General features: G+C 42.7%; 1 long non-coding RNA gene across 1 annotated transcript; it reads left to right on the plus strand.

Annotated features, from left to right (window-relative positions):
* The first annotated feature begins 320 nt into the window (after positions 1-320).
* LOC121698695 lies at positions 321-23,386 on the plus strand. The gene is made up of 3 exons (XR_006026840.1): positions 321-333; positions 4,737-4,746; positions 23,249-23,386. It is a non-coding gene; the product is annotated as an uncharacterized LOC121698695 (long non-coding RNA).
* Positions 23,387-23,587: the final 201 nt, after the last annotated feature.

The raw sequence follows: 23,587 nt of genomic DNA on the forward strand, positions 1-23,587 counted from the left end.
GTCCAGCTGCACGGGAGGTTTAGACACAATTCAAATACAGTTCAGAACGATGTATATGAAATATATTTTGGGGGAAACGTGTTGCTTATGGTAATTTGACGTTAGCAGTTGTGTTGTCATGCTGAAAGTGCAATATTTTTCAGAGACAGTATAGTTTTCTTTCCGGTACGGCGTACCCTCTCCAAATATTTAGGTACCCCGTACCGGCCAGTACCGGCTTACTTTCACTCCTGAGAAGAGGAGAAAAGAAAATGAAGAGAAAGGAGGAGAGGGAGCAAAGTAGACTGTGACTGTGTGTGTGTGTGTGTGTGTGTGTGTGTGTGGGAGTGGAGTGTGTGGGTAGACAGTGCGGCAACTCTGTGCTTCTGTCTACCAGGGGAGTCTAAAAGTATACGCTGAATTAATTCTGGTAGACCACATCAATACAAATACAGACAGACACACACACATGCACACACACACACACACATGCACACAGAGTGAAACTACAAAAAGAAAAGCCTTTGATGTCCCTTTAAATGTGTTGCCAATTCAGTAGCAGAAAGATATGTGTGGCAGAGAAAGAAAATCAGAGGGAGGAAGTGAAGGGAAAGTAATGAAAAAGATGGAAAGATAGAGACGGAGAGAAAGAGCGAGAGAGAGAGAGAGAGAGAGAGAATGCAAAGGAAGTGGCTGGGTATCGCATCCTGTACTTTTTGGCTCTTTGACCATCAATGCATCTCCTCACCCCCAGCTAAAGTGGCCTCATATCTTTAACATGCATCTTACAGCCAGCCAGACCGCAGCCTACCCTGCCACAGGCCCGGCCCTCATCCGGCCGAGACGTGGCCTGGACCCGGCAGTCCTTCCACCTCTCTGATGGAGGTAGGCAGTTTGAGAGATGAGGTGTTGGAGCACTCAGGGCCCTAATAAGATAAATAAACCCAGAGCAGCTCATCTGAAAGCCAATCTGGGCCTAATGGCACAGCCTTTGTGCTAATTAGGACTAATAGCCCTAAGTGCACAGGCAGAGTGCTTTTTAACACCTCATTGAGCACAATAACGATCAACCAGAGAGCAAAATATAAAACACACACACATACACACGCGCACACATACACACATACACTCACTCGCAAGATAGGTAGGAACTTTTCCGCTGGGATCGAAAACTATCTCTCTCACGCTCTCTCTTTTGCTTTCTCTCTGTATCTTTATCATCTCTTTCTCCCTCCTTCTCCCTTTCCCCATCTCTCTCGCTGTCTCTCTCTCTCTCTCTCTCTCAGTTTTAATGTTCCCTCCCCTTGCCAGTCTATCATTTGTCAGGCCGAGGGACAGGAATAGCCGTGGCTATTGTATTTGCCGGACTGGCTTCGTCTCCCGGCAGAGCTAATATGAGCAGTAAACATTAACGTCCCCCCACCCCCCCAACCCCCCTGCCTCCTCCCGCCCCATGAGAGCAGTATGCCCGCTGCTTACGTGTCACTCAGGAGAGATGGGTGGGATGAATGGTGCTGGTATGTGTGTGTGTGTGTCTGTGTTTATGTGTGAGTGTGTTGTGTGTGTGTGTGTGTGTGTGCGTGTGTGTGTTTATGTGTGAGTGTGTGTGTTTATGTGTGAGAGTGTGTGTGTGTGTACGTGAAAGGCTGGGGTGGGTATGGCCAAGCAGATGGGAAACACTAACTAATACTGTCATTCTCTCTTATTCAATGTTTCTTTGTCTGTGAGGCTGTATTTCTCAATCATCTAGCTAGCTATTTAGTCATCCACTCCTTTAATATTTTTCACTGTAGTTCTCTCTTTTTCTCTCTTTCTTTGCTCTCTGCATTCAAGACAGATTCTCCATCTGTCTCCCTCCCTGACTCTCCATGTGTCATATATCCATTTGCACATACACATCTCCTCTTCTGTCAATCTTTCTCTCTTTCTCTCTCTCACTCTTGCTTCCTATCTTCCACTCCTCTCTTCCTGTTCAACTGTCCTCCCATCACTCTTTCTCTCTCCTTTTCTCTTCCCTCTTGCCCTCCGAGCTAAAATGGACATCTCAGGTGGCTTTTGGCTGGTCATATTTCTTCATTTGTGATCCCAACCCCCCCCCCCCCCCCTCCTTTCTTCATCCTTCCATTTCTCTCGCTCCCTCACTCCTTCTCTCCATCCCCCTGTCATTCTCCTCCCAGGCGCTGCCATTATCTCCACTCTAAGTCGCCCGTGATTAGGGGATCAGGTTGCGTTGCCGCTGCGCCGCTTGCTGCGATGCGCTGTGCCGCTCCTGTTTCATATTTCACATTAAAGCTTAATGAGAGGGGAGGGGGAGGAGCACTGTCACTCACACGCCAGACGGGCCGAGGAGTTTCAGGCACTGACAAACACACACACACACACACACACACACACACACCCAGAGAGAGAAAGAAACACACACACACACACACACACACACACACCCAGAGAGAGAAAGAAACACACACATGCACAGAGAAAGAAACACAAACACAGAGAGAGAGAGAGAGAAAGAAACACACACACACAGATAAAGAAACACACACACACACAGAGAGAGAGAGACACACACACACACACACACACACACACAGATAAAGGAACACATACATACTGATCACACACACACATACAGAGATACACACAGACACACACACACACACACAGAGAGAAAGAGAGAGGACAGTGACAATAACAGACCAAGAAAAACAAATGCAGAAATGAGGTAAAGAAAAACAAATCATCACCATCTTCTGACTAGTCTGTTGTTCAGACGTGGCTTTAAAGCAGCCACATTGCCCATCTCTTCAAAGAGAAGTACTTATAACTGATGGACTTTTAAGTGTTTAGCAAGCAAACATGAGGAGTGTGAGGACGGAGCCTTTTTTCTCAGCACTCTTTTCATTTTTCATCTCATAACAAGCACAGACTCGCTGTTTTCTTTAAAGCTCCTTGTTTGTTTAGACTGAGTGAACGTTTATTTTTTAATGCCACTTAAACCAAAAAAGTACTCAAGTCTGTTGTTTCAGAATATTTGCCTCGTTTCAAGATGATTCGTCTTGACTTTAAAGTCAACGCTTAAAGATGTTATATATTTCAGTGAAACCTTATTCCGTCTACCTGTCTTTGAGAAACACACAACAGTAATTCTTACACAACAGTAGTTCTAACAGAATTCTTTGCAATGCCCCTCAGCCAGGTCTCTCCCCATTGGCCCTCCACAGACCGATAAAGATAATAATCATTTCATGTGTGTTTGTGGGGAAGAGCAGAGAGAGAGGGTGTGTGTGAATGAGTTGCGTGCGTGTGTGTGTGTGTGTGTGTGCGCGCACATGCGTGTGTGTGTGTGCGCGCGTGTGTGCGTGTGCGTCATCATCCTTCACCGCTGCAAATGCGTTCATCATGGTGATCAGTGTGATCCCCTCTGATAGGCTCCTTTCAATGTTATTTTCCTTTATCACACCCTTCCTATGAGATTAGCCTTCAACTCTTTTCATCTCTCCCTGGCACTCTCTCTCTCTCTCTCTCTCTATCTCTCCTCATTTCACCTTCTTCTCTCCCTGTCACTCTCTCTCCCTCCTCTATCTCTCTCTCTATCTTTTTTCTCTTTCTCTTTTTTCTCTCTCCTCCACCTTTGAAAATGTAGTGAGTGTGGTGCTAATGACACAGGCTAATGACACACAGACTTGATAAAAGCTATAAACGTGTCTTTAATCTCTGAGTTGGAACACCTTCCCTCTTACTGATACAATGCAGAAAAAGAGACATAATACACACACACACAGCTCCTCTGCTTGTCTCTCTCTCTCTCTCCCTCTCTCTCTCTCTCTCTCTCTCTCTCTATTTCTCTCTATGGATAATTAAACATGTGGAGTTTCTTCTGCCTCCTCCTCCTCAGAGGTCCTAAACAGATCCTAAACAGATCGCACTCAGATGTCTTCCTGACTGATCCGGGGGTTGTTGGGGATTTGGGGATTGAGTGGTGTGTGTGTGCATGTGTGTGGGGGGGGGGTGTTGGGGATTGAGGGGTGTTGAGGGAACATGGCTAAAAAAGACTTGATTTTTACCAGCCAAATACCAATGCTGAGCCCGGTGTGTTACCTGTCATCAATCCGTCTCCAAAACGACAGGTTGAATTATATATATATATATATATATTTCTTTTTTTTTTAAAGAAAATAGTCACACTCTCACACGAGGACAGTTTGGTAGAAGTTATTTACTGAGTTCCTTTGGTGACAAAGGAAGAAAGCAATAAAGATGATAAATGCTTTTAAGCAAAGATGAAAAGAACGGAGGAAAAGAATACACAAGGGAGGAAGAGAGAGGGGCAGGGAAAGAATAAAAGACTGAAGAAAAGATCTCGGAAGAAAGCTATAAGCAGGTACCTGACCTCACAACTTCTCCTTTCTTGGTGTTATGTGCTTGTGTTGCTGTCACAGCTATCAGAACATGAATTAATACATGATAATGATCGTGATGTTTTTATCTGTCTGAAAGTAGGAGAAAGTGTATGGTTATACTTGGCTTTAGGTTTTGTCTGATACAGAGGATACCTGAAGAACTTTAAAAAAAAAAAAAAAAAAAGTCTTCAAGTTACCCTGCACCTGTACAGACAGCTCTGGGTAAACTCTGAAAAAGTATTTTTTAAAGACACTGAACACTGAAGCAGAACTGTTTAGGAACGTGAGGGATGTTATCAGCAGAGAGCATAGAAATAGAGAGAGAGTGACAAGGAAGGGAATAGTAGGACCAAGAAAGACAGAGGTGAGAAAAAGACAAGGACAAAAGGTTAGAGACGGAGAAATAAAGATTGACATAGAAAGAGAGAAGAAGGAGTAAAGAGACAAAAGATGGAGTGTGTGTGTGTGTGTGTGTGTGTGTGTGTGTGTGTGTATCTGTGTGTGTGGTTTGGTTTGGTGTGGTGTGGTGTGATGTGATGTGATGTCGTGGTTAAGACTTCAGGCCTAAAGGGAAAATGTGAATAATTTAAGGACTTAGAGCTCATTTAACTGTGACCTTCTTACAAGAGATTACTCAATACCATGAGTTTCTGCAAGACCAGAGACAGAGAGGGTAAAGACAAAGACAACTGTGCTATAGCTGCACGATATGTTCTCACCTGCCACGACCTGAGGTCGAATGAATGAAATGTACTGAACCAAATGATACAAATAGTCATACATATATTCATTGCCCTTTGTACACAGTAGCCCAACACACACACACACGCACACCAAAATATTATGCCTATTTATCACACCAATAGAGCATGAGAAGGGGAGGAGGGGGGGGGGGGGGAGTGAGACCTTACAGTACCTTTATTTCTCTTCATACCTTCATACATTGACCTGTTTTGATTATTCCATGTTGTTTTTTTATTTTTTTTAATTTATTTTGTTATTCTTTGGCAATATTGTAACTTGAACAGTCATGCCAAAGCACAATGAATTGAAATTGAATTGAATTGAGAGAGAGAAAGAGAGAGAGAGAGAGAGAAGACAAGAAAGTGAGAATAAGGGAGAGAGAGAGAGGTTCATCTGGTCAGCAACAAAAGACAATTATGATGTGTGAGACATTCTTATGAATTACTCTGTAGAGTGTGCCACGGGTTGCAGGAAAGGATTGCATTGTGAAGTGAAGATATACTCCTACACAGAATTACAGTGGCACCAAAAAAAGTTATTCTCCACAGTACTTGATTTTGGTGTCAGAAGTCATAGATTATGTATCTCCTAGTTTCCTTAAAGAAAGTGTACTTCACTGTATTATATTTACACGTTAGAGAATATTTCTCTCCGTGGGAATATCCCCCCCCCCTCTCTCTCACCCATATACACACATTTCTCAGACAAAGAGGGAGAGAGGATAGAGAACAAAGGATCATTAAAGGAAAAAAACAGCATCTCCATCACTGTTGTTTGTTTGCACTCTTGGTTTACGTTTGTTTTTGCTCACATGCATCATCTCTCTTCTCCTCACTCTCTCCTCCTCTCTCTGCTCCTCTCTCTCCTCCTCACACTCATCCTCTCTCTCCTCCTCACACTCATCCTCTTTCTCCTCCTCACACTCATCCTCTTTCTCCTCCTCACACTCATCCTCTCTCTGCTCCTCACACTCATCCTCTCCTCACACTCATCCTCTCTCTGCTACTCACACTCATCCTTTTTCTCCTCCTCACACTCATCCTCTTTCTCCTCTTTCTCCTCCTCTCACTCATCCTCTCTCTGCTCCTCACACTCATCCTCTTTCTCCTCCTCACACTCATCCTCTTTCTCCTCCTCACACTTATCCTCTCCTCACACTCATCCTCTCTCTCCTCCTCTCTCTGCTCCTCTCTCTCCTCCTCACACTCATCCTCTCTCTCCTCCTCACACTCATCCTCTCCTCACACTCATCCTCTCTCTGCTACTCACACTCATCCTTTTTCTCCTCCTCACACTCATCCTCTTTCTCCTCCTCTCACTCATCCTCTCTCTGCTCCTCACACTCATCCTCTTTCTCCTCCTCACACTCATCCTCTTTCTCCTCCTCACACTTATCCTCTCATCACACTCATCCTCTCTCTCCTCCTCCTCACACTCATCCTCTTTCTCCTCCTCACACTCATCCTCTCTCTGCTCTATCTCCTCTATCATTCTTTCCTCTCATAATGATAAATCTTCTACGTTCACAAAACCCATGCAGTAATCCCATAGGTAATTTCCAAGAGTCCCCAAAAAAGTGTCAAGGTGTTCAATCCCTAGGAACTGAACCCATGTTCTTGGCCATGATGTCTTCAATGGACAACTGAAGCCAAGGAACTCTCAGACCTGATGGGTTGCTTCTCTAAGGCTGTGGGCTGATGCAACTCATTGGAAATATGGCTTCACCAGCACATCTGCCCTATTTCCCGAGTGCCTCCTCCAGGCAAAAGCCAGGCATGTTCACCGGCAAACTTTCTGTACCTCTGCATGGCAAACGGAGGGTGCTATGAATGCATCTCTAAATGGTGGCGAAGGCATAGAAAGCAAGCAGAGCTCTAATGATGATTAATCAAACGTCAGATCCACAAATAAAGCTTACACCTTGGAAAGAAACAAAGCCTGACAATCCCTTTTCTCTCACACCATCAACAAGAACATCAACAACACCTGTGCTTTATTTATCACTGTCAACAACAGTTTTTTGTTTGTGATGTTCCTGTAATACTAGGCAGCCCAAAACAATTGACAGATGTTATCATTAAATATCTCTTAGCCAAATTATAGCCAAGCTTCCATTTTGAATACTGACAAACCTTTCAACATTCAATTCTGTTATTTAGATATTTCAAATTGGTGTTTTACTATGGTGTATTACTATTATCTGTGTTTTAAATTGTTGCATTTCATCTTTTATTGGTGTTTCATAAGGTGTTTTATGCCTTCGTGTACTGTATGCTTTATGTGAGCAACGTAAAATGTCATTTTATTTACATTTTATTCTTTCTCGTTCTTTTCATAATTGGAATCGAAAGAGATGCCTTACAGTGGAATCAGTGGTGTGAAGTGAACCCACTTTATGAGTCCAGTCTGCTTTCAGTTTTTCGGGAGACTGTCTGCAAGCTTCGCCAGGGTGAGCTCAGCGGCTGACCCTGGCCCTGTCCGTGGTACTGAAGCCAAGCTTCAGTCCTGAACTGTCTCGGATCCTCCTACTCCTGTCAGTAACTGGAAATTCATTGGATATAATCCCACTGAAACCTGAACAAGAGAGGCGGAAGCCATTTTTGTCAGGCAGGTGTCCAGTGGTTTAAGCTGTCAAAACGGTATCTAATGAGACTCCACACTCCTTTTAGGTATTAACAGCTTGTGTGTGTGTGTGTGTGTGTGTGCGTGTGCGTGTGCGTGTGCGTGTGCGTGTGCGTGTGCGTGTGCGTGTGCGTGTGCGTGTGTGTGTAAGCGTGTGTATTTCATGCATATGGAACACACCATTCCATACAGAAAATACCATTAAGCTGATAAGACAAGAATGTATTTGTACTGTATGTTCGTTGTATACATACTTTCACTAAGGGATCTTGATTTTTTTTTGTGCACACATGAGTCTTTATGAGTCTTCCCTCACAGTCAATTTACTGTATGTACACAGTTTGTACTTTGCTTTGTATTCTTTAGGCCTGTTTGTCTGCACCAAATACGTACACTGCACATAAACACCCTTCTGCTTCCAAGATACTGTACATCCATGCTTACACACACACACACACACAAACACACACACACACACACACACAAACACACACACAAACAATATTATTTCCTCTGGTCAAAGTTTTTAATGCTGGGTCTACTGCACAATGTCACATTTCCCCTTGGGGATGAAGTGGGAAATACACCAACTGCTACACACACACACACACACACACACACACACACACACACACACACACACACACACACACACACACACACACACACACACACACACACACACAATCAAGCAGACAATCACAACAGCACTAACAGTTGCCCTTTACCATCTGGGGTTAACAGAAAAAATAAAAAATAAAATTCAGTTTCTTGTCTGTTTTTAACCTGCTAGCTTGTCCCATTAATTCACACCTTATCCTTGACCATTGTACAACAGAACTACAGATGGCCTCCAGGTCAACCAACAGAAAAAAAGGAATTGACATTTTGCACTCACTAGGGACAATAAAAGCATGATTTAAAAAGGTAATTTCCTTTTCATTCATTCTGAATGCGCTTTCAGGCACCGAAATGGAGGTTATTGAAATTGCACTTCAGGAGTGGAGAATAAGATGAGAGCCTGGCCAGTTTTGCTTTCACTAAATGAATGGATGTTCCAGATAGGTCTGACCATGCAGGAAGCGAACAGAGGTTGCTTTGGGAGGACATGCTGTTTTGAGATTGTTAAAGCATTGTGTACTTTTACAAACATTACTTAGGTACACAGGTGTGTGTGTGTGTGTGTGTGTGTGTGTGTGTGTGTGTGTGTGTGTGTGTGTGTGTGTGTGTGTGTGTGTGTGCGTGTGTGCGTGTGTGCGTGTGTGTGTGTGTGTGTGTGTGCATATAACTGTGTATGTGTGTGTGTGTGTCTGTCTGTCTGTTTGTGTATATGTCCATCCGTCTGTGAGTGTGTATACTGTATATCTGCGAGTGTGTGTGAGTGTGTGTGTGTGTGTGTCTGTCTGTTTGTGTATATGTTCATCCGTCTGTGAGTGTGTATATATCTGAGAGTGTGTGTGTGTGTGTGTGTAGACTGTTCTGGTCTAGTTTGTAGGCATGGTCTGCTGTGATGTGTGAGTTTGAGAGAAAAACGGGAGTGTGAGAGCCATGAGGACCGCATGACCACACGTCTCTGAGGAGGGCTGACTCACCCTAACAGCTGGTCAGCTCAGCCAGTGAGACAAAAACACGGAACTACAGAGAAAAATACATGCAGAGAGCAGAAAGCAGCACAAAGTAGAAACCAACGCACACACACACACACACAGAGCTGCCAAGTTTAGCAAGTAAGGCACACAGCTGTCTGTAAGATAAAAACTCCCAATTCTAACTCACAAACACACTCTTTCTCTGTCTGACCCCCCCCCCCCCCCACACACACACACACACACAGAGAGAGAGAGAGAAACAAACAAAGCCCCACAGACACACACTCACAGAGTCCACACTTTTGCCACAGCCACTTACATTCTCATGGGCATTGAGAAAAATGATTTGTGTGAAAACATTGTCATGGAAAATCCTTTATTGTGACTCAAAGCCTTGACAGTGAGTAGTCCCCAAAGCACCCAAGGTAGAACCACCCAACTGTGTGCATACTGAAGCACTCATACGCCTCTGCATCTCCGACAACCTCCATCTGGTTGGGATAGAGTCCTTGCACCACCATGTTGAGCTGGTTTGACCTGCCATGTTGGTGAAAGTAGACATACTGTGGAAGGCCAGAGAGAGTCTCTTATGCTGTGTTCAGTCAACATTGTTTTGATGATCACACTGGTGCATTCTTACAAAACATGTTTTGTGTGTGTGTGTGTGTGTGTGTTTGTGAGTGTGTGTGTGTGTGTGTGTGTGTGTGTGTGTGTGTGTGTCTATACCATGTCCCTCATGTTGTGACATTTTAAGACATGTTGTGCTGCCAGGGCAGCAGAGGGCCCTTCTCCAAGAAGTATGGCCATTTTATTATTGTCTTCAATGTCTATAAAATTTGGTATGACTTTTTGGATGTTCGTAAAAAAGGTCTGTCTTAAAGTGTCATATTTTTGGCAGTGAAGAAGAAAGTGCTCCTCTGTCTCAACCTCCTCTGCTTGACAGTGACCACATAATCTTTGTTCTCTTGGCAGCCAGGTTTTTCTGTGTCTGTCTGTTTCTGTTGCTAGATTGTGGTCACTGAGCCTGTACTTGGTCAGGATGTGCCTCTGCTTCGTATCTCTGACAGAGATGAGATATTCAGCCAATTCATATTCTCTTTTTAGGATCAGATAGGAATTCATTCTACTTTGGTTTGTAATTTGGTTTGTCCAATGGTCTAAATAATCTTCTTTGGCTTGATTCATTATTATCTCAGGGTTCAGCTCCTGGGTTTTCAGTGCCTCAAAATGGAGAGAGTTTTTGGGACTGCTGTTCAAATGCATCCAGAATTTTAAGGTTATTTTTTGAATACTTAATGCCAATGGAAAGCGGCCTAATTCTGCCCTACGTGCATTGTTGGGTGTTTTTGTTTGAACTTTTAATATTGTTCGGCAGAATTCTGCATGTAGGGCTTCAGTTGGATGCTTGTCCCACTTTGTGTAGTCGTGCATACTGAGTGGACCACAAACCTCGCTTCCATACAGCGCAATAGGCTGGATTATGCTGTCAAATATTTCACCAGATTGTAATTGGAATGTTTATTTTGTGAAATTTTCTTTTTATAGCATAGAGTGCTCTTCGGGCTTTTTCTTTTAGTGCATTCACTGCCATGCTGAAACTTCCTGATGCAGTAAGTACTAGACCAAGGTACGTGTACTGCATTGTGTGCTCTAGGGCGGTGCTGCCTAGGCTGAACCTGTATCTGTGTTGGAAGATCATAACTTTGGTCTTTGTTGGATTTACTGCCAGGGCCCAGGACTGGCAGTACTGCTCCAGCTGATCGAGGAGCTGTTGCAGTCCCTGTTGTGAGGGCGACATAAGAACCAAGTCATCGGCAAAAAGCAGGGATTTGACCTCTGTTTCTTGGAGTCTGAGTCCAGGGGCTGTAGACTGTTCCACAGCCCTGCCTCACTCCTCTATTTTGAGTGAAGAAATCTGTCTGTTTTTCTCCAATTTTTATACTGAATTTAGAATTTGAGTACATTGATTGAATTAAATCGAAGGTTTTACCCCCTACACCACTTTGCAAAAGTTTGTTATATAATCCATCACACCAAATAGAGTCAAATGCTTTTTTAAAATCTACAAAACAAGCAAATATCTTTCCATTATTTTTGTATTTTACATGTTTATTGATTAGGGTGTGCAGGGTGTAAATGTGATCTGTTGTTCGGTGGTTTTTGAGAAATCCAATTTGGCTTTTACTCAGGGTATTGTGTTTGAAGGTTTGAAGCCTGTCATTTAAAATACAATTAAATACCTTCCCCAGATTACTGTTCACACAGATACCTCTGTAGTTATTTGGTTCCAATTTGTCTCCACTTTTATGGATTGGGGTAATAACCCCTTGATTCCAGGTGTCAGGAAAATAGCCAGAACTAAGGACAAGATTGAACAGTTTGAGCACAGCTTTTTGCAATGTGGGGGTGCTGTATTTTAGCATCTCAGTTCTGATACTGTCAGGACCACATGCCTTTTTGGGTTTTAGTGATTTTAGTTTTTGTGCCAATTCTTCTATTGAGACGGGATAATCAAGGGGGGTTTGATTGTTTTTAATAATAGATTCTACATTTTGAAGTTTTTCTTTTATTTGGTTTTGATTTGGGTTTAACTGTTCAGATGGTATTTCACTGTACAGCTTTTGGAAGTGTTTAATCCATGTTGTTTCATTTTGAATTGGTAGGGCTGATTCGTATGGTTTAGCTGTGCTCAAATTATTCCACTTCTCCCAGAGTCTTCAATTTGGTGTAGAATTTGGTTAGCATGATTATTTTTTTTCCTATTAATTGTTTGTTTGAAGTTTTTCAACGTTTCCCAATATTTCATTCTAAGGGCTGTGTTTTCAGGCTGATGGTGTTTCAGGTTTGACAGTTGCCTCAACTGTTTTCTAATATTTTGGCATTCAGAGTCAAACCAATCATCTTGCTTTTTCTTTTTATGTTTGGTTTTTCTTACTAGTTCAGCCTTATGTGCTGCCTGTTGAAAAATCATGTTCAGCTCTTTCACAGCCATATTTATACAAGTTTCATTGTTAGTGAACTTTTTGTTAGTAAAATTATTAATATGTTCAGCTAATTCAGGTGAGTTAAGTGCCTGTGTAAATTTTTCTGTGCTGTTTGGAGTCCATCTGTAGGTCGAATTTAGTTTATACAGCTTATTGGACTCTGCATTAGTGTTTCTGGATTCAGAAATTATTTTCAGAAAGATGTTAATTTGATTATGGTCTGAAAGAGCAGTTTGCTGCCTGACAGTGAATGCACTGAAGGAGGTGGGGTCCATGTCAGTGACTGCGTAGTCAACTACACTGCTTCCAAGAGATGAACAACATGTGAACCTCCCTAAAGAGTCCCCTTTTATCCTGCCATATACAGGCCTAAGGCTTGACAGAGGTGCACTAACTCTCTACCACTTTTGTTTACAGTAAGGTCTAGATTGTTTCTTTGGTTGAGGTGTGGTGTGGTATATGGGGTGATCCTACCAAACACATGGTTATTGCCTTGTGGGTCATTTTGGTCAGGCTCATTTCCTGTGTCTCTCTCTCAGGCCTAGTCCACACGTACTAAACCCATCTTTTTTTTCTCCGTCTTCCCTGGAACCGTATCAAGAATATTTGCGTCCAAACGGATCCATCTCAACACGACTCAACACGTTACATCATACCCCAGGCCTTTAGGTGGCACTGTTTCCTTACAGAAATTGACCAAAACTTGCGCTTTACAAACAGACAGAATAGGCTACGACGAATTGGCTAGTGCAAGGAAACCAGAATTGTTTGTGTGGACTGATGGTGAACTGTCAACTGTAGTCAACTGTAAAACTAATAAACTTTATTTTACGGTTTGTGAAGGGTGCAGTCCCGTCCTTTATTTGGCTAACGCAGGTAGGCCTACTAATCATTTTTACTTTCTTTGGTTGTAGGGTAGTCCGTGATTCACATTAGTTTTGGCTATCACCGCAATTAGGCTACTAAACGCAAGGCTTACCCAAGTTCTAGGCTATTCTGTCGCCACATTTATAATATTGCTATAAAACCTTTGTTAGTAACAGTCAATACGTTTGCCTGCATCTAATCGCGCATTTGCATTTAGTGTGCTACCATCGGCTTAACGTGAGTTCTAAGCGTCTTTGTATGCTTATATCTGATTTCACTCGACTGTGAATGCATGTATATATGTTGTAAGACATGTAAAATACATGAATGACACTGGCACTACGCACAAATTAATGTAGCCTAAACTTACACCGCACTTTCCTAATAACTTAAGTTCTCTCGCGTCACTGACAGTAGCTAGAATGAATGCATAAAAAAACACCGGGAAAAACAGTGTTCAGTCCACCAAGTCATAAGCTATATAAACTGCGCAGCACCAGTTGTGATATTTATCTTACGGAGTGTAATCGTAGGTAATGTCATGTATGAAAACTAGTATTGTTAGGCAATACTATAAGTGCAAGTCCAGGGCAGCTGAGGTGTGGCGATGACTTCATTGATACGCAAGCAGGATGTGCGGTTTCGCTGTCTAAACGAATTCAAATGGGCTACGGTTTCAGATTTTTCCCAACGACGAAGCAAAACCTCTGCGTTTAACCTAAAAAGCATCTCCGTGTGGACAGGCCCTCAATCTCTCCCTCCCTCTGTATGTGTGTGTGTGTGTGTGAGTGAGTGAGTGTGAATGTGTGGGCGTATGTGTCCTCAGTACTGGTGTCCCCTCAGCCCCTCTCTCTTTCACTTGTACCCTTCAATCATTGCCCTGGATGTGTGTGTGTGTGTGTGTGTGTGTGTGTGTGTGTGTGTGTGTGTGTGTAATGTTTGCCTTTTCCTTGGCATATCCATAGTGAACATGCAATTATAGCCTACTGCAGACTTGAATGAATGAATGATGTTGTGATGTTGTGAGAAAAGGAGAAAGAAGGACAGAAAGAGAGGACAGGGGGAGGGAAAAGGAGGAGAGGAGAGGAGGAGAAGAGAGAAGAGGAGGAAAGCAGGAGAGGACAGAAGAAGAGAAGAGGAGAGGAGGAGGGAAGAGATAGATGATGTAACTTTAACAATGTGTCTGCCCTGCAGGTGGCTTAGTAATTTAATCAGTTGACTTACACATGCATGCACTCACTTACACTTACAGCACACACACACCACACACACACACACACACACACACACACACAGAGAGAGAGAGAGTTCCTGCACATCAGGGGGCCCAGACATCTATCTAACACTGACAGGAGCGATACACCTTAACACAGTTCACTAGTCATAAGCCACCACCTTGAAAAGCGTGTGTGTGTGTGTGTGTGTGTGTGTGAGAGAGAGAGAGAGAGAGAGAGAGAGAGAGAGATAGATAAATAAAGACAGAGAGAGAGAGAGAGAGACAGAGAGAGAGTTCTTATACTCTTAGGCGGGGATCACATCAGCCAGCGGCAAGCGGCAGCAGCAAACGTAACGCAACGTTCAGACCAAGTTTTATCTCGTTCCTAAGCAACACAAACGGTTTGTCAATTGAATAGCTCACGTTGCGCTTTGAAAGTTTAACCAAGTGTTAAAGTTTAACCCAGCGTTGCCACCGTTCCACTGCCGAACCATAGAGAACAATAGGAAACCTGCCGCTTGCCGCTGGCTAATGTGAGGTGTAGGAGATTAACCACTGCATAGTACAAAATATATGTGTGTGTGTATGTGTGTGTGTGTGTGTGTGTGTGTGTGTGTTTGTGTTTGTGTTTATGTGGTGTGCGTGTGTGTGTGTTTGTGTGTGTGTTTGTGTGGTGTGTGTGTGCGTGTGTGGTGTGTGTGTGTAAGTGTATGTTTGTGTGTGTCTCATTCAGTGTTCTGTGTTTCTGTATAGTCGAATATGAGTAGCCTTTCTTAGGCACATGGAAAATGAATAGAAGTGTATTGCCACATTAGAGGATATTTGGTCATTAGAGGATATTTTGTCATGCTGGCCATTGTGTGCTGTGTGTGGGATTGATGGCTGTGGGCTACCATCATATGCTAAACAGTCTTTCATAGCATGAGGAATAATCCCTACACTTACAGCAATCAAGGATATCAGGGATAACCCCCAACGCCTCCTAGTGTTCTATTGTATGGTTAATAACATGTCCCTGATCCATTTAAGATTGTAGAACTCTACCTGTAAAGAGGGAAACCCTTTGCATCCTGCTGATTGGGTGAAGTGAAGTGGTGGGTGGTTGATGATAAAGCTCATTAAAGAAGGAAATCTAAGAGTGCCACTCACTTGATGTTCGCCCAACATCAATAAAGTGCTCTCGGTGCTTCGCCCGCATCCAACAAACCCTTGTATAGCTCATTCACAGTTCAGCCTGTCCAAAACCAATTAACATAAGTAAGTCTTCATTATTGATTTTTTTATGTTGTGTTGTTATACAAATACAGTGTGGGCACATAGGTTTTGTTGATATGAGAGATGGCTGTGTTTGGAAGACCTGTCTCTAGAAGCACATCCACAGAAGAAGATTTCATCTCTCTAGGCAACGGATCGTGCTGCTGGTGCTGCTGGTGCAAGGTTGGGGGTCATGGCAGCTTGGCATGTTATGGCTTTTCCTTTCAACCAAATGTTGCTATGCACTGTTGGTGTCTTCCTTACACACAAACACATGTGCTCTCTCACACACACACACACACACACACACATGCAAACACATACATACACACTCACACTCACACACACACACACACACACACACACACACACACACACACACACTCACACACACACGCAAACACATACACACACACACACACACACACACACACACACACACACACACACACACACTTACTCACTCACACACACACACACACACACACACACACACACACACTCACAGACACAAATGCGGCGCACACACACACACACACACACACACACACACACTGACAGACACAAATGTACACACACACACACTCACACACACACTCACACACACACACTGACAGACACAAATGTACACACACACACTCACACACACACACACACACACACACACACGTACACACACACACGTACACACACACACACACATACACATGTACACACACACACACACTCTTTCTTTTGCTGTCTGTCTTTGTTCCTCTATCATTCTCTCTTTCTCTGTACATTCGCTCACTTTTTCTGTTTCTCCACACCGGCCCCCAGCTCTATTTATAAGGTAACTTCCATCTCCCTCTTTCTCCTCCTCCATATTTGTCCCTCTTTGCTTAGCATAAACATATAAGTGAGTGAGAGTGTTGCTAGGCAACGACACACTCGGCAAAGACTTTAAATGCACTCTCTCTGTCTGGGGATAAACGGGGGAACAGGGGGGTGTTTTATTTGCGCGAGTACTGTATGCATGCACACGCATCTGTTACTTTTAGTCATAAACAGTAAATGACATTTTTATTGTGAGCTACTGTACATACACATAGGCCTACATACATTAGGTGCATTCCTTGTTGTGGGCTTTTTATTTATTTATTTATTTATTTATTTATTTATTTTATTGCAAACACCATTGACATTACAGAAAATGCAACACTACAATGACATGCACAAGAATACTACATCAGACAAACAGATGTACATTACACAAACGCATAATGTAACTTAACAAGACATCACATTGACATGGCTTATTAACACAACATAACATTAATAACAGAAAGGCTAAGGATGATTTGCGTCCAGGATGATTACACATATGATTATCAGGGATGAAATTGATGACCGGAATGACAAGAAGGGGGGATGGGGGGTGCGGATGGTAGTTCTGAGAGTGTGAATGAGGTGGTGTTGGGATGGGGGTGTGGGTGGGGGGTAAGGGGTAGTGAGTGTGTGAGGATGTATGTGTGTGAGTGTGTGTGTGTGTGTGTGTGTGTGTGTGTGTGTGTGTGTGTGTGTGTGCATACATATGTGTAAGGTTGGCTTGCTGTTGGGCCAGGAGGAGAGAAGCTGGAACACAGAGAGGGAGGGTTTCAGAGGAGAGGAGTTGTAATTATTCTGTTAAAGATGAGTGTAATAATAAAAATAACTGATTGCCTGACTGATTGACAACCTGGGCACCCATTAATGGCCACAGTTCCACCCAGCCCCCGCAGTTATGGCAACGAGCTGACACTCGTCACTCTTGACCTAAATATGTATGTGAATGGCTAGGTTGAGAGCTCTATCTAGTGTGTAGCATTAAAAGAAGTGGGCATGCATGGTGAATATCTGTCAGGATTTCCCCATGCACACCACACTTACCCTGTGTAAGATGTATGCCTCCTCTGTAATGTGTGCATTAAAATAAGTGAGGCATGCAGATAGACACCTGATGAGGTATCTACCTGCACTCCACTCTTACCCTAGCCTGTTTTGTAGTTTTGTTTATGTTTTATGAATGTCACCTAATATGTAGTGCAATTAAGAGAGAGTAAGCGTGCTGTGTGCTTCCAGGACAAGGCATGTGCATGAGCGTATGAGGAGGGTGCACAACGGGGGCCCAGGGCCAATAGATAACCCACAGGACCCAACCAATGCCAAACCCACACAGCGACCCGCCAGGACAGAGTCTCCCAAGCCATCCAATGGGGCTCCGGCAGAATAACGATGAGAGAGGCAGAGAGAGTGAAATTAGTAAAGTTATCAGAGATGTAAATAAAAGGGGGAGGGGAAGAAGGGGATGCTATTTATTTGCTATTAATAATAATAATAATAATAATAATAATAATAATAATAATAACAACAACAATAATAGTTCCAGCTACCATCCCCTGCCCAGTGTTCGAGGATATGTGTATCTGTTGATGAAGTGTGTTGGTGTGGAGATGGATCTCAGGCAAAGAGGGTCAGGACTGTAAGTAGGTGATAAAGGGGTACCAAGGAGAGGTTGTATCCTGAGTATTGATTACGTTTTAGTTGATAGGTTTTCTAATGATATATAGTCTGTTAACAAGTTTTTTCAATGAGTGATGTGAACATTGTTCCTAGATTTCCAGTTCATGAGGATTGTTTTCTTGGCGATAGTCAGCGCTGCCAGCAGTGTTTTATTGCAGGAGTTGCTTAAATTGACTGTGGATGTATCACCAAGTATGCATAAGGAAGGGGATGCTGGGATGTGACAGCCAAAGATGGAAGAGAGAGATTTTGTGACACTCACCCAGAAGTGGTTGATTGGAGTGCAATGCCAAACCGCATGGATGTATGTGTCTGGGTTATTTTGTGTGCAGTGAGAGCATAGATCCGAACCAAACCCCATTTTAGCCAATTTATGTGCAGAGAAGTGAAATGTGAAGAACCTTGTATTGTATTAGTTGTTTTTGCACATTTTGGTCCAGAAGACGGCACCGGGAGTAATTGTCTGATTCCCATTTGTGATATGGCAGGCCAATTGTTTTTTCTGAACGAGATATAATTTTGTAAATTTGGGAGAGTATTTTTTTGGGAGAGGGAATATTAAGCAGCTCTGAGATTGGTGGGGGAATGTCAAGGTTAGCTGTCTGGATGTTTTAATTTGTGATTGGCTTTTTTAATTTGTGATAATAGCAAGAAATAGACCCTGTACATTCTAAAAAAGCCATTATTGTAGTCCCAAAACACGTCTGAAATGCTGTGAGTCAACTGTTTTAGTGATCGAGTTCCCTGTGAAGTCCCCTGTGAATGCTACACCCTGTGCAGTGGGTAGAGAGTAGGGAATTCAGCGTAGGGACCCTTGTAATCGGAACGCAACCTTTATTCGATTGTGAGTTTTTTCACAACTCTGAGCAGAACAGCAAAGAGAGTTTTAAACAGTGGAGACACTCATTGTATTTACTGTGTGTGAAATGCATCCACATCTCTCATAATACCACATTGTAGCTCAAAAGGCCCTGAGTGGGAAAACATGCAAGTTAATGGAAGAGTGTCAATGAGAACATCTTGGTTCGCTCAACACACCTTGAGTTCTGCACATGGCCCCTTTAAAACAGCATCTGTCTCTCAGAAAGACTTGGATAAACTTGTCCACCATGTCCCCTTCTGATGACCCAGACAGGCCAGTATTTCCATTATCTGATAGGATGGAGACAAAGCCATTTTGCCAACATTTGAGATCTCACCCCTCACTCACTCACTCACTCAATGACTCACTCACTCTCTCTTTCAATTCAATTTCAGTTCAAAGGAGCTCCCTTGAAAAAAAGATGTAAGATCTCAATGGGACTCTGGTAAAATAAAAGATAAATAAAAATGGAATAAATTAAATCAATGTATTGGCTTGACTCTCTGAAAGCGGTGTTGCCATAACAAACATATTTTAACACAATACAGTAATACTAACTTTTTAATATGGAGAGAATTACATCTCGCTCCCTAGGTGAATTGAAGCCAGTGTTTGTACAATGAGATTAATACAATTAAACACACACACACACACACACACACAGAAAGAGAGAGAGAGAGAGAGACAGAGAGAGAGAGAGAGACCCCAGTGGAGGACTACCAAAGCGCTCTGACACTTATTTGCAGCTCACCTGAGACCCCAGTGGAGTGGAGAGGGTTCAGGGTATTGTGACAGAACAAGACAGGTGTGTAAAGAAACAAGAAACTCTTGCATTTTCCCACCTTTTCTTCACTTTTTATCTAAATCCCTTGCTTCTTGCCTCTATTCTCTGTCTCAGGAGAACATTTGTAACAAGGCAGAGAGCAAGACAGAGGAAGAGAGAGGAAAAGAGCAAGAAAAAGTTAACACCAGAGAGAGTAGATTACAGGAAGATTAATCTACTCTCTCTCTCTCACACACACACACACAAATTCTCTCTCTCTCTCTCTCTCTCTCTCTCTCTCTCTCTCTCTCTCTCTCTCTCTGTTACACACATACATACATGTATGCATACACACACTCACACATACATGCTTAAATATGCACAGACACACTCTCTCACAAACATACATTACTCACACATGCTCACACACACAATATGCACACATCTCACACATTCAATACGTGAATTTGGAATTTGGCAACGGATTGGGCAGCACATGGTCCACTGGGACACTATGGTCTTGTTATTTACTGTGCGGCCATATGTTGTGCAGCAATTCACACACTGAGATTAAATTTGCAGTGATTGTGTTAGAGAGAGAGAGAGAGATCATTCATCAGTAAAGCACAGGCAGTATCACTAGGTCTTTGCCAGTTTTATTTACAGCTCTACACCTGGTGTTTGTGCATGCGCGCACAGACACACACACACACACACACACACACACACACACACACATGTGCACATGTGCACACACACACACACACACTCACACACACACACAGACACACACACACACGCACAGTCGCACACACACACACACACACGTCCACACACGTCCACACACACACACGCACACACACATACACACACACACACACACACACACACACACACACACACACACACACACACTCTTTTGCACACACTCTATCTCTCGCACAGATGGGCTCTGTAATTAGCACGGAATCCCATCACCTCTGTGCCACCTCTCTGTTTTTTCAACTGATGAGCTTATCTTCGTCCTCTTTCCACTAAACACCCACATCATGTATATTAGTGCCTGTGTAAAAATAGGTGTTAAGATAAGTTTCTCAAAGATTATGGTAACACTTTACTTGACGGGTGAGTTCATAACACATTCATAGCAGCTGTCATAAACTGCACATAAAACATTCATGACTGTTTCATTAGACATGACTCAACATTCATACCAAACCTTTCATGAATGTGGAAGACAGAACGATGACAACTTGTCAAAATAAAAGTCCAACATCGTATTTGTGTAACCTGGATACCATTAATTTAATCTCTCCAGCCTTTGTAAATATTTCATGAATATCTTATGAAGTTTGCATCGAATGTCACTTTACTATACAAGTTGTGAAGTATTCATAATCACTGAGTTTAACACTGGGATGTAAACTAGCCTACATTCAGCTGACCCGTATTTGTGTAACCTGGAACAGTTGGACATTCCTAGTAACAAAAGATGAGAAATCATCTGCAAAGGTTAAATCATAAAACAAATACATTTTTATGAAACAAAAATTATTTGCTTGACCATGTTCTGTCTTTTTGGCACTGGAGTAGCCCATTGACTCAGATGTGACGTGATCAGGTAAGAGGTTTGGACCAAAAACGGCAATGCTGCTTTGCGACTTTGGACTTTTATTTTGACAAGCTCTCGTCGGTCTGTCTTCCACATTCATGAAAGGTTTGGTATGAATGTTGAGTCATGTCTCATGAAACAGTCATGAATGCTTTATGTGCAGTTTATGACAGCTGCTATGAATTTGTTATGAACTCACCCGTCAAGTAAAGTGTTACCAAGATTATTTTAAAAATGAATAACTTTACTGTGTATTGAGGTTTAACTTATTTGGCCCTCTCTGGGTTTAGTCACAGAACAGTTCATGCTTCACTTGTGTCCTTGGGAGAAGAGGGGAAATCCGGCATCAAGTTCAAGTTCCGCTTTAGCTGAGGACCATTCTATGTTTTGAACAGAAACATTCTGTTCTCCTATACAGGAATGTCCAGGACCTCTTTCAATTTCATTAGAGCAATCATGTTTCAGAATCCCATCTAACTGCTGGGAAATGTTCTCTGATTTGATGGGATGAGAAGAAGACCAACTCTACCTCTTAGCTTCCATTTTACTAATCGCCAGTCTGAATCACACCTGGTCACTGCGGTGTGTGAAATATAACTCAGCCCATTCATCCATCTGGCCTCATTCAACCACATTCATGAGGCATTTTCATTCAATAAAAAAAGAATCTTATGACAGCATGTTGGCAGGATGGATTCATGAAGTCTCCATTCAACGACAGATTAGATTTTTGCATTATCTGTCCACTCTCTCTCTCTCTCTCTCTCTCACACACACACACACACACACACACACACACACAAGCACACACACACAAACACAGTCACCAGACACACTTTCTCTCACACTATCTCTATTTCTCTCCCAACATGAAATAACAACTATATTCAGTACATGTCTGTACAACAGCCAGGTACAAACATCCAGGGAGAGCCTGATGAAATGTTGAACAGTGTAAAAGTGTGTGTTCCTTCACACACAGGGCCTGTGTTATGTTGAACAGTGTAAAAGTGTGTGTTCCTTGACGCACAGGGCCTGCGTTGGCAGCCTGGGGTGAACTGATGAAAGTCTCTGGGGCCACAGTGATGCTGTCTGACTCCGCAGAGTTGCCAGGCCCAATCAGACACATCACACACACTTTGAATCCAACCTTTGTATGGAGGTGTGTTTGTGTGTGTGTGGCAGGTTTGCAGAGGTGAAAAGTAATGAAATAAATTTACTCATGTTACTATACTGAGTAGTTTTTTTGTACACATTTTTGTATTTTAAATTTTACTTGATTACATTTTGTGTAAAGTATTGTACTTTGTACTTTGTTTGCTACATCGCAAATCTCATCCGTTACTTGAGTAAAAAAAAAAGAAAGGCTAAGACTAACGAAAACCGAAAGGGGCTGCCCGGTACAGTGACAATGATTGGCATCTTGCCTACAATAGGGCATGAATCAAGCTGGCGCCAAGTCTTTCTGAAAGAAATGGAGATGGAAGTGGATCACGAGATACCTCAGATTACTAGTGTCGTGGTCTTTATTGAAATATATCCTTTAGTTTATATATCTTTTATGTAGTATCTTTATTCTGTGTAATATCATTGTTTTGTGAAACTGAAGTCTGTAGTATGTTCAGTGTGGGAAAGGAAGACTGGTTTAAGTGAAAGAGCAGGCCTGGCAGAAAATGGCATAGACAAGGTTTGGTGCCAGGAAATGTAAGCAAAACCTAAAGAATGGCACAACCTAAAGAATGTATGAATAACAGGATGAGAGGGCAAAGGTGAAGTACCGTATATTACTTGGTCAGTTATCTGTAAACATAGAGTGACTTGTCTGGGATGACTTGAAGGGGTAGAAAGGCTGGACAACAGCCAGAGGATGTTATCTTACTTAGCTTACTTTGCTCACTTAGCTCACTTATCTTACTTTGCTTTCACTTACTTGCTTGCTTCACTAGTGCTCCGGAGTGCATTAAAGCCATCATCTGCAGTATACATCCACAGTGTGCGGACTTCTTTTGAGTTTGTATTATTTAATGTGGATTTGACACCACACTAGCCTAGAAATCTAGACGCGCCCCTAGCGCTAGTCTAGCAACTCTCCGTTGGCTTGTGAGCTCCTGAAATCGAAACTTAATCAGGCCAATGAAATCATGTATAGAG

Source organism: Alosa sapidissima, chromosome 23, assembly GCF_018492685.1.
Source record: "Alosa sapidissima isolate fAloSap1 chromosome 23, fAloSap1.pri, whole genome shotgun sequence".
Lineage (NCBI taxonomy): Eukaryota > Metazoa > Chordata > Actinopteri > Clupeiformes > Clupeidae > Alosa > Alosa sapidissima.